We start from the raw sequence: 13605 nt of genomic DNA on the forward strand, positions 1-13605 counted from the left end.
AGCAGTTCGACGTGAAGATGTGAGGAAAACGGTCCGTTTTCCAAGGCGATTCCACGGCGGTGAAGTCCACTGTTCCTGGGACTTCGTTCAAGGGGCAAGCTCACTCACAAGCCCTTGGAGATCTTCAGCACAAGTCAGATAAAAGTCTCTTTAGTCTTTGTTCCTCTTCTTCAGCAGCAAGGCAACCACTGCAGGCCAATCCCCCAGGTCAGGGACAGTACTCCTCCATGCAGCTTTCCCAGTTGCTTCTCGTCGGTCAGAGGTTTCTTCTTGGCAGGACAGGATCTAATTTCTTGGGAGCAGGGCTCCTACATTTATACAGCAATTCTTTTGTTCTGCCAGGCCAGGGGGGCCCTTGCCTAGTCCAGTCTGGTTTCTGAGCACTTTGTTTTTGCGATGCTGGCCGTTTCCTTCAGGGTGCAGGGCAGAGCCATCAGATGCTCCACAGGGGGCGGAGCCAGCATTGTGGTGGCAGAGCACACTCCTATTCAGAGTCCAGGTGTACTCCTCTCACCCATCTATCTGCCAATCTTCCAATTCACCACCAGACTACCTAGCCCTGACCATCTGGGTTTCCCCAGCCCTGTCACTCACACAAGCCAGACAGCAGATACACATCATGCAGAGGCGAGCTGAAATGGTTAGGCAAGCAAAGGCCAACTTTCTAAAAGTGGCATTTGCAAACGCCGAATATTAAAATAAACCTTACTAAAAGATGTACCTTATTATTCTGAGTTCAGGCATACTAAACTCGATTTTCTACCATGTTCCCTGGACATGTTAGGATCATAGGATGTAACAATCTTAACAGCCCATTCTGGCCTATGAGAACAGGTAGCCTTACAATAGTGAAAAACGAAAATGGCTGTAATTCACTATTAGGACATGCCACACTCATCAGGGCTTGTCCTGCCTTATGCTTACAATGCACCCTGCCCTTGGGCCTATCATAGAGGTGACTAATATGAAGTTAAGGGAAGGTTTAGGGACTGGCAAGTGTGTGCACTTGCGCAGTCAGCATGACAGTACCAGACTGCACGCAGGTTCTGCAATGGCAGACCTTAGACATATTTTACCAGGCCGCTTCTGGGGGTGGCACAACCAGTGCTGCAAGCCCACCAGCGGCATTTGTATTTACACGCCCTGGCACTCCTGGTGCACTTTACTGGGGTCTGATAGTAAACCAAATAAGTCAATCATGGAATCCAACCAACATATACATTTTACATAGGGAGCACTTGCACTGTGGCACTGGTTGGCAGTGGCACAGTGCTCTGAGTGGCCAACACCATAAAAACACATGAGGCACAGCGACAAAAAGTGGAAGGGAGACTCACGCCAAGGTGCCAGGTCTAACACAAGGGCTTCTTGATTTAATGGCATGGGAGCACTTGTCCAGTAATTGTTTTCCTGAGCTGCGCCAGCACCTGATAGATAGTAGGCTGACTAACCCTAGGAAGCTTGCTGAGGACGCGGACCGCTGGGTCAGTACCAGGGTCCTCAAGGGTCACGTGGGAGATTCTGCCAAAGGTGGGCAGGGTCCCCAGCAGAAGAGTGGGGGGGACCGGGGTAACCGGAGGGAGTTCCCAAAAAGGCCCCAAAGTATTGCCCAAGGGAAAGGTTCTCAGCCACCCCCACCCCCGAGACCGACCGGGGCCCCGACAGGTCCTCCTGTTCAGAAGGGGCCCCTAAAATGTTACCGGTGTGGTAACCTGGGGCATTTTGCCTCTGATGTGAAGTGTCCGTTGTATGCTAAACCAGCACCCACTGGTGCTCCACCCCGGCAGGTGACTAGTGTAGCATTGGGGGCGGAGATGGGTGTCCAAGGTGGGTGGGGTCCCACAGAGATGTCCCTTGTCTCATTAGGAGACTGTGAAGTGGTCCCCCAAACCCAGCTGCCTGATAACACTAAGAAGTACAGGCAGTGGGTGACCATAAATGGCCATAGATGGGAAGCTCTAGGAGATACAGAAGCCAATGTGACAGCTGTCAAGTGTCACCTGGTGTCTCAAGAGCAGCTGGTCCCAGGAGCATTCTATCCCGTTGTTGCCGCTGACAACACAGAGAGTCACTGCAAGGTGGCTCAGGTTCCCTTTGAGTGGGGGGGGGGCTCTGGTATTCTTCAGGTAGCTGTGAGGCCCGCCATGCCAGTAGACTGTTTGTTAGGGAACGATTTGGAGAGCTCACCTTGGGCTAAGGTGGAGCGGAGTGCTCACCTGGAGATGTTGGGTATGCCGGATTGGGCGTGTGTCACCACACGGCCCATGGCAGCGAGTAGAGGTACTCAAGAGGTCCTGGAGCCTGAGAGGGAGGCCCAGGAACGGCCTCAGAGAGAAGGAGCAGCGTGCGGGAAGCCGGCCCCCGAAGTTCCCACGGTCCAGGAGGAAGCAGACCTTGAGGGGGATGCCCTGGAGCCTACAGGGGAACAGATAGCTGAACTGAGGGACCTACCGGAGCTGACCCATTGGCAGCAGGAAGGAGGCCCCACCAGGGAGGACTTTTGTAAGGCGCAACGAGAATGCCGTTCTCTCGTGGGTATGCGGCAGCAGGCTGCAGACCAGGCCGCAGGTGATCAGTCGGGGTCACATTTCATTTACTGCAAGAACGACCTCCTATATACAAAGCCTAAGGTTGCTGAGCCTGGGTCAGCCCGTGCGCTGGTGGTACCCCAGGACTTCAGAGCCTTCCTACTGGGGCTGGCTCACGATGTGCCATTGGCAGGGCATTTGGGGCAGGACAAGACCTTTGAAGGGCTTGTCACCCACTTTTATTGGCCTCAAATGCGCAGGAGTTCAGACACTCACTGCAGGACATGCCAGACTTGCCAGGCAAGTGGAAAGAGCGGAAGGAAGCAGAAGGCTCCACTCCAGCCATTCCCTGTGGTCGGTACCCCATTCCAGCGAGTGGGGATTGACATTGTAGGGCCACTGGACCCCAGGACAGCGATGGGCAATATGTTCATCCTGGTCCTGGTGGATCATGCCACCCGCTACCCGGAAGCCATCCCTCTGAGGACAGTGACGGCCCCCGTGGTGGGACGTGCACTGATGGGAATTTTCTCACAAGTGGGATTCCCTCTTGAGGTGGTGTCTGACCGGGGTAACAATTTCATGTCCAAATACATGAAATCCCTTTGGCAAGAGTGTGATAATGGGTCTAGAAGGACCCATGAGGCGTAAGTGGGACGTCCTCTTACCATGCCTTATCTTTGCTTACCGTGAGGTGCCACAGAAGTCTCTAGGGTTCAGCCCCTTTGAGCTCCTGTATGGCCACCCAGTGAGAGGACCTCTAAGTCTGGTCAAGGAAGGCTGGGAGCAATCTCCCAGGAAACCTCCCCAGAATGTATACAGTTACATGCTGGCCTTCAGGAACCAGACTAGGCGATTCAGGCAACTTGCTGAGGCAAATCTGGAAGCCAGCCAGGAGGAGATGAAGCGGTGGTACGACCAGAATGCCACTCTGGTAGAGCTTCAGCCTGGACAAAAGGTATGGGTCTTGGCCCCAGTGGAGCCCTGTGCGCTCCAAGATAAGTGGACCGGTCCCTTTGAGGTGGTGGAGCGCAAGAGTCCGGTTACCTACGTGGTGGACCTGAAGTCTCCAAGGAACCCCTTACGGGTCCTACATGTCAACCGCCTCAAGCCCCATTTGGAGAGGTCCCAAGTGGGCATGCTCCTGGCAACAGATGCTGGGATGGAAGAGGAGACCGAGCCTCTTCCAGACCTCCTGTCAGCCCAGGAGCAAGATGGGTCGGTGGATGGTGTCATCCTCTCTTCCGCCCTGACCCCTGAGTAACAGAACGATTGTCGTCAGTTGCTGGGGCAATTTTCTGATCTGTTTTCCCTGGTTCCCGGTGTCACCGATTGGTGCGTCCATGATGTGGACACAGGGGATAGTCCACCCATGAGGCACAAGGCCTACAGGGTGACTGACAGGGTGAGGTCATGCATCAAGGAGGAGGTCTCCAAGATGTTTGCACTCGGGGTAATTGAGTCCTCCAGCAGTCCTTGGGCCAGCCCAGTGGTCTTGGTCCCAAAGGCTGCAGCGCCGGGAGCCACACCCGAACTCCGGTTCTGTGTGGACTACAGAGGACTCAATTCAGTCACCAAGACTGTCGCACACCCCATCCCCAGAGCTGATGAGCTCATAGATCGGCTAGGGGCTGCCAACTACCTCAGCACGTTTGATTTAACGTCTGGGTACTGGCAGATCGCCTTGACCGAGGGGGCCAAAGAGAGGTCAGCATTTTCCACCTCAGATGGGCACTACCAGTTCCGGGTTATGCCCTTTGGGATGAAGAATGCCACTGCCACCTTCCAGCGGTTGGTCAACCAGGTGTTGGCTGGACTGGATTCGTTCAGTGCCGCCTACCTGGATGACATCTCAGTGTTCAGCCCCACTTGGGAAGAACACCTGTGCCACCTCTGGGAAGTGTTGATGGCGCTGCGGAGGGCAGGCCTCACGATCAAGGCGAGTAAGTGCCAGATCGGGCAGGGTTCCGTGGTGTACTTGGGGCAGCAGGTTGGGAGCGGCCAGGTGGCATCCCTTCAACCCAAGATAGAAACCATCCTGAATTGGGAGTCGCCCAAAACCCAGACAGAGGTGAGAGCCTTCCTAGGTCTCACCGGGTACTACAGGAGGTTTGTCAAGGGGTATGGCAACATCGTTGCCCCCTTGACAGCGCTGACTTCTAGGAAGCTGCCCTGGAAAGTGTTTTGGACTGACACCTGTCAGAAAGCTTTTGAGGCCCTGAAAGCTGCTATGTGCACGGCACCCGTGCTCTTGGCTCCCAACTTCTCCAAAGAGTTTATCGTTCAGACAGACGCTTCAGAGCATGGTGTGGGGGCTGTTCTTTCACAGATTAATGAGGAGGGCCTAGATCAACCTGTAGCCTTCCTTAGCAGGAGGTTACTCCCACGGGAACAGAGATGGAGTGCTATTGAGCGTGAGGCATTTGCTGTGGTCTGGGCGCTGAAGAAGCTAAGACCCTACCTGTTTGGGTCTCACTTCCGGGTTCAGACAGACCACAGGCCCCTCAGATGGTTGATGCATATGAGGGGTGAGAATCCAAAGTAGTTGAGGTGGTCCATTTCCCTACAGGGTATGGATTTCACAGTGGAACATCGCCCTGGTACAGATCACGCCAATGCTGACGGTCTGTCCAGATTTTTCCGCCTTAGTGAGGAGGTACTCCCTGGGGTAGAGTAGTTCCCCCCACTTTTCAGCTGGAGGGGACACGTGTTAGACCTGGCGCCTTGGCGTGAGTCTCCCTTCCACTTTTTTGTCGCTGTGCCTCATGTGTTTTTATGGTGTTGGCCGCTCAGCGCACCGTGCCACTGCCAACCAGTGCCACAGTGCAAGTGCTCCCTATGTAAAATGTATATGTTGGTTGTATTCCAGGATTGGATTATTTGGTTTACTGTCAGACCCCAGTAAAGTGCACCAGGAGTGCCAGGGAGTGTAAATACAAATGCCGCTGGTGGGCATGCAGCACTGGTTGTGCCACCCACAGAAGCGGCCTGGTAAAATGTGTCTAGGGTCTGCCATTGCAGAACCCGCGTGTAGTCTGGTACTGACATGCTGACTGGCAAGTGCACACACTTGCCAGTCCCTAAACCTTCCCTTAACTTCATGTTAGTCACCCCTCTGGTAGGCCCAAGGGTAGGGTGCGTTGTCAGCATAAGGTAGGACAAGCCCTGATGTGCGTGGCATGTACTAATAGTGAATTACCGCCATTTTCGTTGTTCACTATTGTAAGGCTACCCTGTTCTCATAGGCCAGAATGGGCGGTTAGGATTATTACATCCTATGATCCTAACCGACCCAGAGAACATGGTAGAAGATCGAGTTTAGTATGCCTGAACTCGGAATAATAAGGTACATCTTTTCGTAAGGTTTATTTTAATATTCTGCGCTTGCAAATCTCATTTTTAGAAAGTTGGCCTTTGCTTGCCTAACCATTTCAGCCCGCCTCTGCGTGATGTGGATCTGCTGTCTGGCTTACGTGAGTGACAGGGCTGGGGAACCCAGATGGGCAGGGCTAGGTAGCCTAGTGGTGAATAGGAAGATTGACAGGTAGATGGGTGGGAGCAGTACACCTGGACTCTGAATAGGACAGTGCTCTGCCACCACAATGCCGGCTCCGCCCCCTGTGGAGCGTCTGATCACCCTGCCCTGCACTCTGAAAGAAGAAGCCTGCATCGCGTCAACAAAGTGCTCCAGAACCGGACTGAACTAGGCAAGCGTCCCCCTGGCCTGGGAGGACAAAAGAAATGCAGTATAAATGGAGGAGCCCTGCTCCTAAGAAATCAGATCCGCTTTTGACCAAGAAGAATCTCTGCCTGAGGAGGAGGCACCGGGAAAGCTGTAAGGAGGAAGACTGTCCCTATCCTGGGGGACTGGCCTGCAGTGGTGACCTTGCTGCCAAAGGAGAGAAGAGGAACCTTTTGCTGAAGACTTTGCTTTATTTGTACTTTCAAGACTTGTGCTTTTCAAAACGATCTCCAAGGGCTTGGAAGCGAGCTTGCCTCCTGAACTGTGCCCCAGGACCATTGGTCTCAATCTGACCTGGGCTGTGGTGTTCCTTCCCTCGCCGGAGTCGAGACTCCTGTGCCCCCCAGCCCCTCCTTGAGCTGTGACCTGACTGCTTAGCCGCCCCTGCCTTGGGAAGAGCCTCGCTCGATCTGAGCCGCTCCCCCGACACCGTGCTGGGCTGCCCGTCACCTCGCTCGCCGGAGGCTCGCCGTGCACTTTCACCCCTCCCACCGGAATCGGCGTTGTGAGCATCCTCAAGCCTCGGACGGCCCGGACGCAGACTGCGTGCCCGGCTGCCCCGCTTTGATCACTTGCCACCTGCAACACCCCGCTCTTGCCGTGAGCCTGAAGGATCAGACCCCCATCGTGAACTGTGGGAGCCCAGGACGCCGCCTCGCCCTTCTGACGAAGAGCCGCTGAAATCCTGCACCCGCCTTCGCGTCAAGAAACAAGGTACTGTACTTTCAAACTCAACCGCGAGCTCGCATTGGATCCAGGGTCCGCAACGTTCTGATTTCCCTGTCGTCTGCCTCGTGCTTCCCGGTTGCCGCCTCAGCGCGAAGTGCGCTGAGGCCCCCAGTCACCTTTGTGCCCGCCTAAGAACTTTCCGTAACAAAGAGGACTTTACCGTATTTATAGGAAATGTGGCCCCACCGTTTTACCGTTACTGGGTCTTGTACTGAATCTGCTGAAACTATATAAAACCCTTATTTTCAGATACAACCTTATTGGTGTCCGTTTGTGGTGCATGCAAGGGGTTTACTGTATGTGTAATTGCAATTGCTTAACCGTGTACGCCTGAGGTTTAGCCTGGACTGCTCGCACCACGCACCTAGAGGGTGAGCAGGGGTTATTCGGAGGAGTCATCCTTCGCCCCGACTAGAGGTAAGGGGTCCCTGCTTGTCGCTGGTACTTACCTGCGCCAACCAGAGTCCCCTCATTTCTAACAACCATCACCACGTGAGAAGGCAGGGAACATTCAAAAGGGAGGGGAGAGGGGTAGTGGTTTATTTTAAAATAAAGTTTCAGTGATGATGAAGTACAAATTTGTTGTAGAGGAACGGCAACACTATTAGGGAAGCACTGCACGCATCTTGTGCAGTGAGGCACGAAGATTCCATTACACCTTGGGTGATGAGCCAGGCTCGGAGGCTGGTAGGGAGAGCGTACGGGGATGGAGCAGCAGTGGCGGCGTGTTCCCCACCACGGAGAATACGTAGATGTGTAGGGAGTGAAGCGGCGGCGACTATGAAGACGCGTGAAGAATCACCCGTTACTGTCATCACTGCATAAAGGGGGGTGGGGGGGATACCAGTAACCAGAGGGGGCAGAAGCGGTAGAAGTTCAGCAGGTGCATGAGGGTAGGAGAAACGCATTTCCAATTAAATCAGCGCCGCGCCGTCGGAGGCAGTTAGCATGTGCGGAAAGGCTGCAGGAGAAAAGAGACCGCGGGTGGGCAGGGTGGCAAATCTTCCATGGGCAGCTGATTGGAGCCTTCACAGAGGCCTGTGGATGCAGCACAAGCAAGAGGCGGCTGGGTAGTAGTGAATAGGTAGCGCGTGGCGGCCTGAGTGGAGGAGGGAGATAGGCTGGGGAACAAGATGGGATTGATCATGGGTCTTGGGGACAAAGCAGGAACACAGACAAATTAATGTTCAAGGGAAAAAAAAGAGTGAGCAAAAAACCACTCCTGAAAAAATGGAGGCAAAATGGACAGAGTTATGAGAATGCTCGGGAGAGGATAGCAGGGCAAGGCAGCAGGTGACTAATTTAAATACAACGAATACATCAGACTCTAATTTTAAACCACAAAGAGTCATGGTTTGTAGCTAACACGCAAAGAATAAAAGAGGCAAATGGATTTGGGTGTCAAAAGAGGAGGAGCGGGAAACATGTTTGCAGAAAGCTGGAACGGCTTCTGGGTCACGTGGTGATGAGGGAGCTTCTGGTTGGAGCAACAGGGATGCACATCAAGATGCAATGCTGGCAAAAGCGGCCAAAGACAAGTTGGATGGAGGTGCCAGATGGGCTTGAGGCAGCTCCTGAGTGTTGGTCAGAAGAGGTGAGGATGGTACTGGCTGCCATGTCCACATCGAGTGAAAGAAAATCTGCGGTCTTGCTCACTAAAATGCGCATGAAAGATTGGAAAACATATAATGCAGGTGTTGGGGGATGATGAATGTCTAGGGTCTAGTGGTATGGATGCAGAGGATGAATTTGCGTTGTATTATGATGATGGTAGCGGTGAATGGGAAGAGAGAGACATAGAAAGTGCTGAAAGCAATCAAAGAGGGAGAAGGGTATTTCAGGAGAATCAAGGGGAACTGGCTGAAGAAAGTCAGGGTATTGGTGCTCTTCAGAGGTTGACAGTGTGCAAGCACATAGATATGGATTTGGCGGACACAAGGGTAGCATCGGAAGGATCATGGAAAGCAAAAGGTACAGCGAAGAAGGTCCCAGTGTCAGGCTGGATGTGGACAGGGGAGAAGGATAAGAACAAAGATTGAAATCAATTGGAGTAGGAGAAGGGATAACTGAGAAGGAAAAATTAAACAAAGTTTAAGGCACAAGAGACAAGGTTCAAGAAGGGTGTATATCTGATGGTAAGAAATTAGGAAACATTTGATAAAGAAGTACAAATATTGGAAAAAATGCAAAATAAAATGAGGAAAGTGAAAAAGCTAAAGTTGATTATAAAAATAAGTTTTCCTGTATGTGAATTACTATGCCATTGTTCTCACCTTTATCAAAGTATAGGATTTGGAAGAATGTACTGTAAAGGTTTTTAAATTGTTACACAGAGATGTGTAATCAAACAAGGGATCATAAGTCGAAGAGTGGGAGCTGGCTAGACATCCAAATGTTCCAATCACAATTCAGAACTGGACAGCGGCCTTTTTAATTTAGTCCAGGGTATATTGTAAGAAACACGCAGAAAGAGCAGAAACATGTTAAAATATATAGATTTGATCAGAAAAGCTCAAATGCACTTTGAGGGTTATACGTACCAAAGTTTTGATGAGGAATTAAGGTCTGGGTTGAGTTCAAACCCAGATAAACCACGAGGAGAAGTACATTCCAAAATATGGCTGCAATGGATGTCATCTACAAGGGCAGCCAGCAACAACACACATGGCTAGCGAATTGCAAGTAACATATAGGCACTTTATATATTGCTTTGTTTATCAAGGGATGGGGAATATGCAAGAGGATAAGTAAGCATTAGGAGTTCTTGCTGGAATTTCAACAACAGTTTCTGCTCCCATCAGATTTGTAGTTTTAAACATAAATGTCAACTGTGGGGGTAGGCATCCAATCAAACAGTATATTGCAGTGGCAAACATGGAAGAGCAATGATGGCCAGCAAGAGGGGGTCAGACAGGACACTGGTAAAGTTACATATCAGGAGTGTATGCTGCAAGATTACCCGGAAAGAGAATTTGCAGAACAATTGAAATGGGAGTTTTGAGAAGGTTTTTGTTGGGTTACAAGGTCCTAGGGGGCAACAGTGGGCAGATAATTTAAGATCACCTAAAGACTTAATATATTTTGACACAAAAAGTGAGTAAATAAAGTATGCAAGTTAAAACTGCTGGGCCATAATTTCATTGGCCTTTACCAAACTTAATGATATCTGCTTTGGGAGGAATTCATAAAAAGAAAGAAGTTAAATACCATTTGATACATCATTTATCGTGGCCAGAAGGGGCATCTGTAAAATAAAAAACATAAAAAAATATAAAAGGCAAGGGGGGCTTATAGTTCACCACACAAATCGGCAGTTCCAAAATTGCACAAATGGGGAGCTCAAACCCCTGAGGTACCACCGCCTACAGACCCCCTGAAATGTATTTGTTGAGCATCAGTAAATTACTTTATAGCAATGGAAGATGTGGTTCCAAAGCAACAACGGCGGACCTCCTATGCCGCACATCGTGCCAGTTCCTATATGTGCAGTCGCTGTGCAGACTACCCCTACGCCAGCCGTTGAATGGTGTTACTGTGCTCCAGATCAAGGAATCAAGTAACAAATGGGGGTGCGCAGCTTCAAGAAGTCCACTAGACCAATGTAAGTAGAAAATAACTTCTTTATTCAAAAAATATTTCTCATAAAAATCAATGCGTTAGACAATCCAGCCAACGCGTTTCATTCCCATATAGGGAACTTCCTCAGGGCAAACAAAAGTGTCCCATATATGAGTACACTGCGAAATGTATATCAGCAAAAATAGGTAGAGCTTGATGCTGTAAAGATCGATGACCCTTCCCAAGGGCCAATAAGCTCCTGTATAGAGCAGGAGCAAATTTCCCCAGATATCTAGGAAGAGAAGGTCAAACGGTGGTGAAGTGTCCCCGTCATGCAGGATCAGCGACCAATAGTAAGCTGTTTGTAGCAGATAGAGAGCTTCCAATCAATATCTTGGAGAGAGAATGGGATCCAACCGTAATAAGGTGGTCAAACCCAAAGAAGTCAGTACCCAGGAGAAAGCTGTACAACCGTGGCGAAAACGAGGCAAAAAGTAAATTGGAGAGTGCCTCTTAAAGTTTCATCTAGAGGTAAATCTTCTTAGAGCAAGGTGTATTGCACCCTGACCCTATAGTATGATAACTAGAAGCGAGGAATTCCTCCACTACGCGCAAAGGTCCATCAGTCTTCCTCCTGTTCATGGACCTTTTCCCATAGTGGAGGCCAAAGGAGCTGCGGTTGACGATCGGCCACGGGGAGCTGCCTGCTGCTGGGAGGCCTTCCGGGCAATGCTGCCCTCGCCTGGCTGGAGGGTCGCTGTGCCTGCGTCGGCGCCACTGTCTTGATGTGCTGGGGCAGCGGTGAGCTGAACTGTTGTGGCTGAGGTGGTCAGGCTCGTGCTGTACCGGATCAGTAGTGAGTGCTGATTTATACTTACCTTGACATTGCAGCCTGGGCTAGCGGGCCTCCCCTAGTGGCTTGATTCATTTTGTCGGCCTGGCACTGTTGCCGTGTGGAGCTCTTGCGGCCCTCTGACTGCATGACCTGTGGCGTGGCGGCTCTGGGGGTCTGACTGCCCCAAACCGCATGGTGGCTCCCCAGGTGGATTCTTGCCTCTGATCGGAACACAGGGAGTGTGGGGGTGTGCCGCGTGGCAGCCATCTCGACATCTTGGCTGCTGGACAGGTGCGTCGGGGTTCATAGTGGAGCCTATATTTGGAACCGTTGTACTTCGGCTGGCTTCCCTGGAGGCGGCGAGTCCTGATGCTGTGCCATTATCGTAGAGGCCTGTAGCTCTTGTAGCCTGCGACGACACAGAGATGCATCCATGGTCCTGAGCTGTGGTGTCATATGTTTCTTTATCCTATATACATCAGTGAAAAAAGCAGCTCGTCCTACTGTGAAGTCTTTTACGCCTGACTGGGTGGCTTTGAGTGGTGACAGGTATTGCTATAGGTGAGCTGGTCACAATGGGCAAAACCGAGAAGTCACAATCCCGCCTCACGTTCGAAATGCACAAGTCGGGCAGTTCAGAGCCTAAACAATCTTCGGACTCTTAGATGGATGCTCCATCAGACTCTGCCCTGACCCTGGAGACTAGGCTCCTGGGGATGCAGCATAGCCTACAGTTGTTTGATGAAAGGATCGACGCAATAAACATAAGTATGGATCATATGGCTGTGAAACTCGACAAAGAAGGCACCAGGCTGGGCGAGGTTGAGAAGCGTGTCTCCACAGCTGAAGACGACTTGCATACTTTTCCAATAAAACCTTTAATATTGAAAAAATGCTGGCTGTTATCCTGGCGAAAAATTAGGATTTGGAGAGAAGATCCGGGAGAAACAACCTGAGGATCGAGGGCCTGTCGGTGTCGACCAACACTTGGAAGATGGAAATCTACGTGGAGGGGATGCTCAAAGAGATCTTCGGTGTGGACAATCTGTCTCCTATGCTGATCGTGGAGCACGCGCACTGCTCTCTGGCAGCTCGCCCGATACCTGGGGTCCCGCCAGGACCCATCATTGCACGGCTGCTAAACTATAGAGATCGGGACACAATCATCCGCTTGGCTCGAGGAAAAGGCTACATCAACTATCGGGGGAATGTGTTGGCTTTTTTCCCAGATTTTTCCGCGGCTGTCCAGGCGGCAAGAAGGGAGTTTGTACTAGTCAAAAAGCTGTTGTTTGCAGAGTAATTCCCATATGCCATGCTCTACCCTGCCCGCCTGAGGTTTAGCCCGGAAGGGGCCTCCAAGATTTTCAACCTGAGAGCTGCAATGGAACATGCTAAATCATTGAAAACGCGTCACCGTGAAACTGCTAGTGATCCAGATGACGAGGAACAGTGAGTCTCTGTGTCTGCAAAATGTGACTGTATGGTTGCGGCCTGGATGTCGTCACCTGATCGCTTTGGAGGTTGTTGTGGGAGGTGGGATGTTTGCTGGGGCTGGACAACATCACGTGAAATATATACCGTGGTGGTTACATCTTGGTCTCATGATCTGTTGTTCATATAAGTACTGCTAAAGGTCATGTTGACTGTGGCCTCATTGGCATTGAACACTGACTGGGTTGTCACGTTGTTACTATGGACAAGTTTGGCCACCTCCCTTTTCATTGGGAGACTGTATGCACTCTAGTGATCCCTAATGGGTGTACCCCGACTATTTCTCTGGGTTATGTTCTCATGGGGGGTCTTGTTTGTATTTCATTGGGATGTCTTTAGCATGTTGGGGTTGATGAAGTGGGTGGGGGGGGTTAGGGGGCAATTTGGCAGGCACTGTGTAATGTAACTGCAGTTTATTTGTTAACACGATAGTCCTATGTAGGAAGTTCACAATGTGGGATCTTGCAAATGCATATCCGGGTGGTACTGTTAATTTAATAACATGGATTGTACGCAGGCTTAACAACCCCATAAAGATCCGTAATATGCTAGCGTTTCTGAATAGGCAGCATGTGCAGGTCGCGTTTCTTCAGGAGACGCATCTCACTAAACATACGGAGCAAAACGTGGGGGCTCGTTGGGCTGTGGTGCGTGTGGCAGCATCGTATTCCTCCTATTCTAGAGGAGTGTTGGATCTGGTCAAGAAAGGTACCCCGTTCACT

Source organism: Triturus cristatus, chromosome 1_1 (assembly GCF_964204655.1).
Source record: "Triturus cristatus chromosome 1_1, aTriCri1.1, whole genome shotgun sequence".
NCBI classification, from domain to species: domain Eukaryota; kingdom Metazoa; phylum Chordata; class Amphibia; order Caudata; family Salamandridae; genus Triturus; species Triturus cristatus.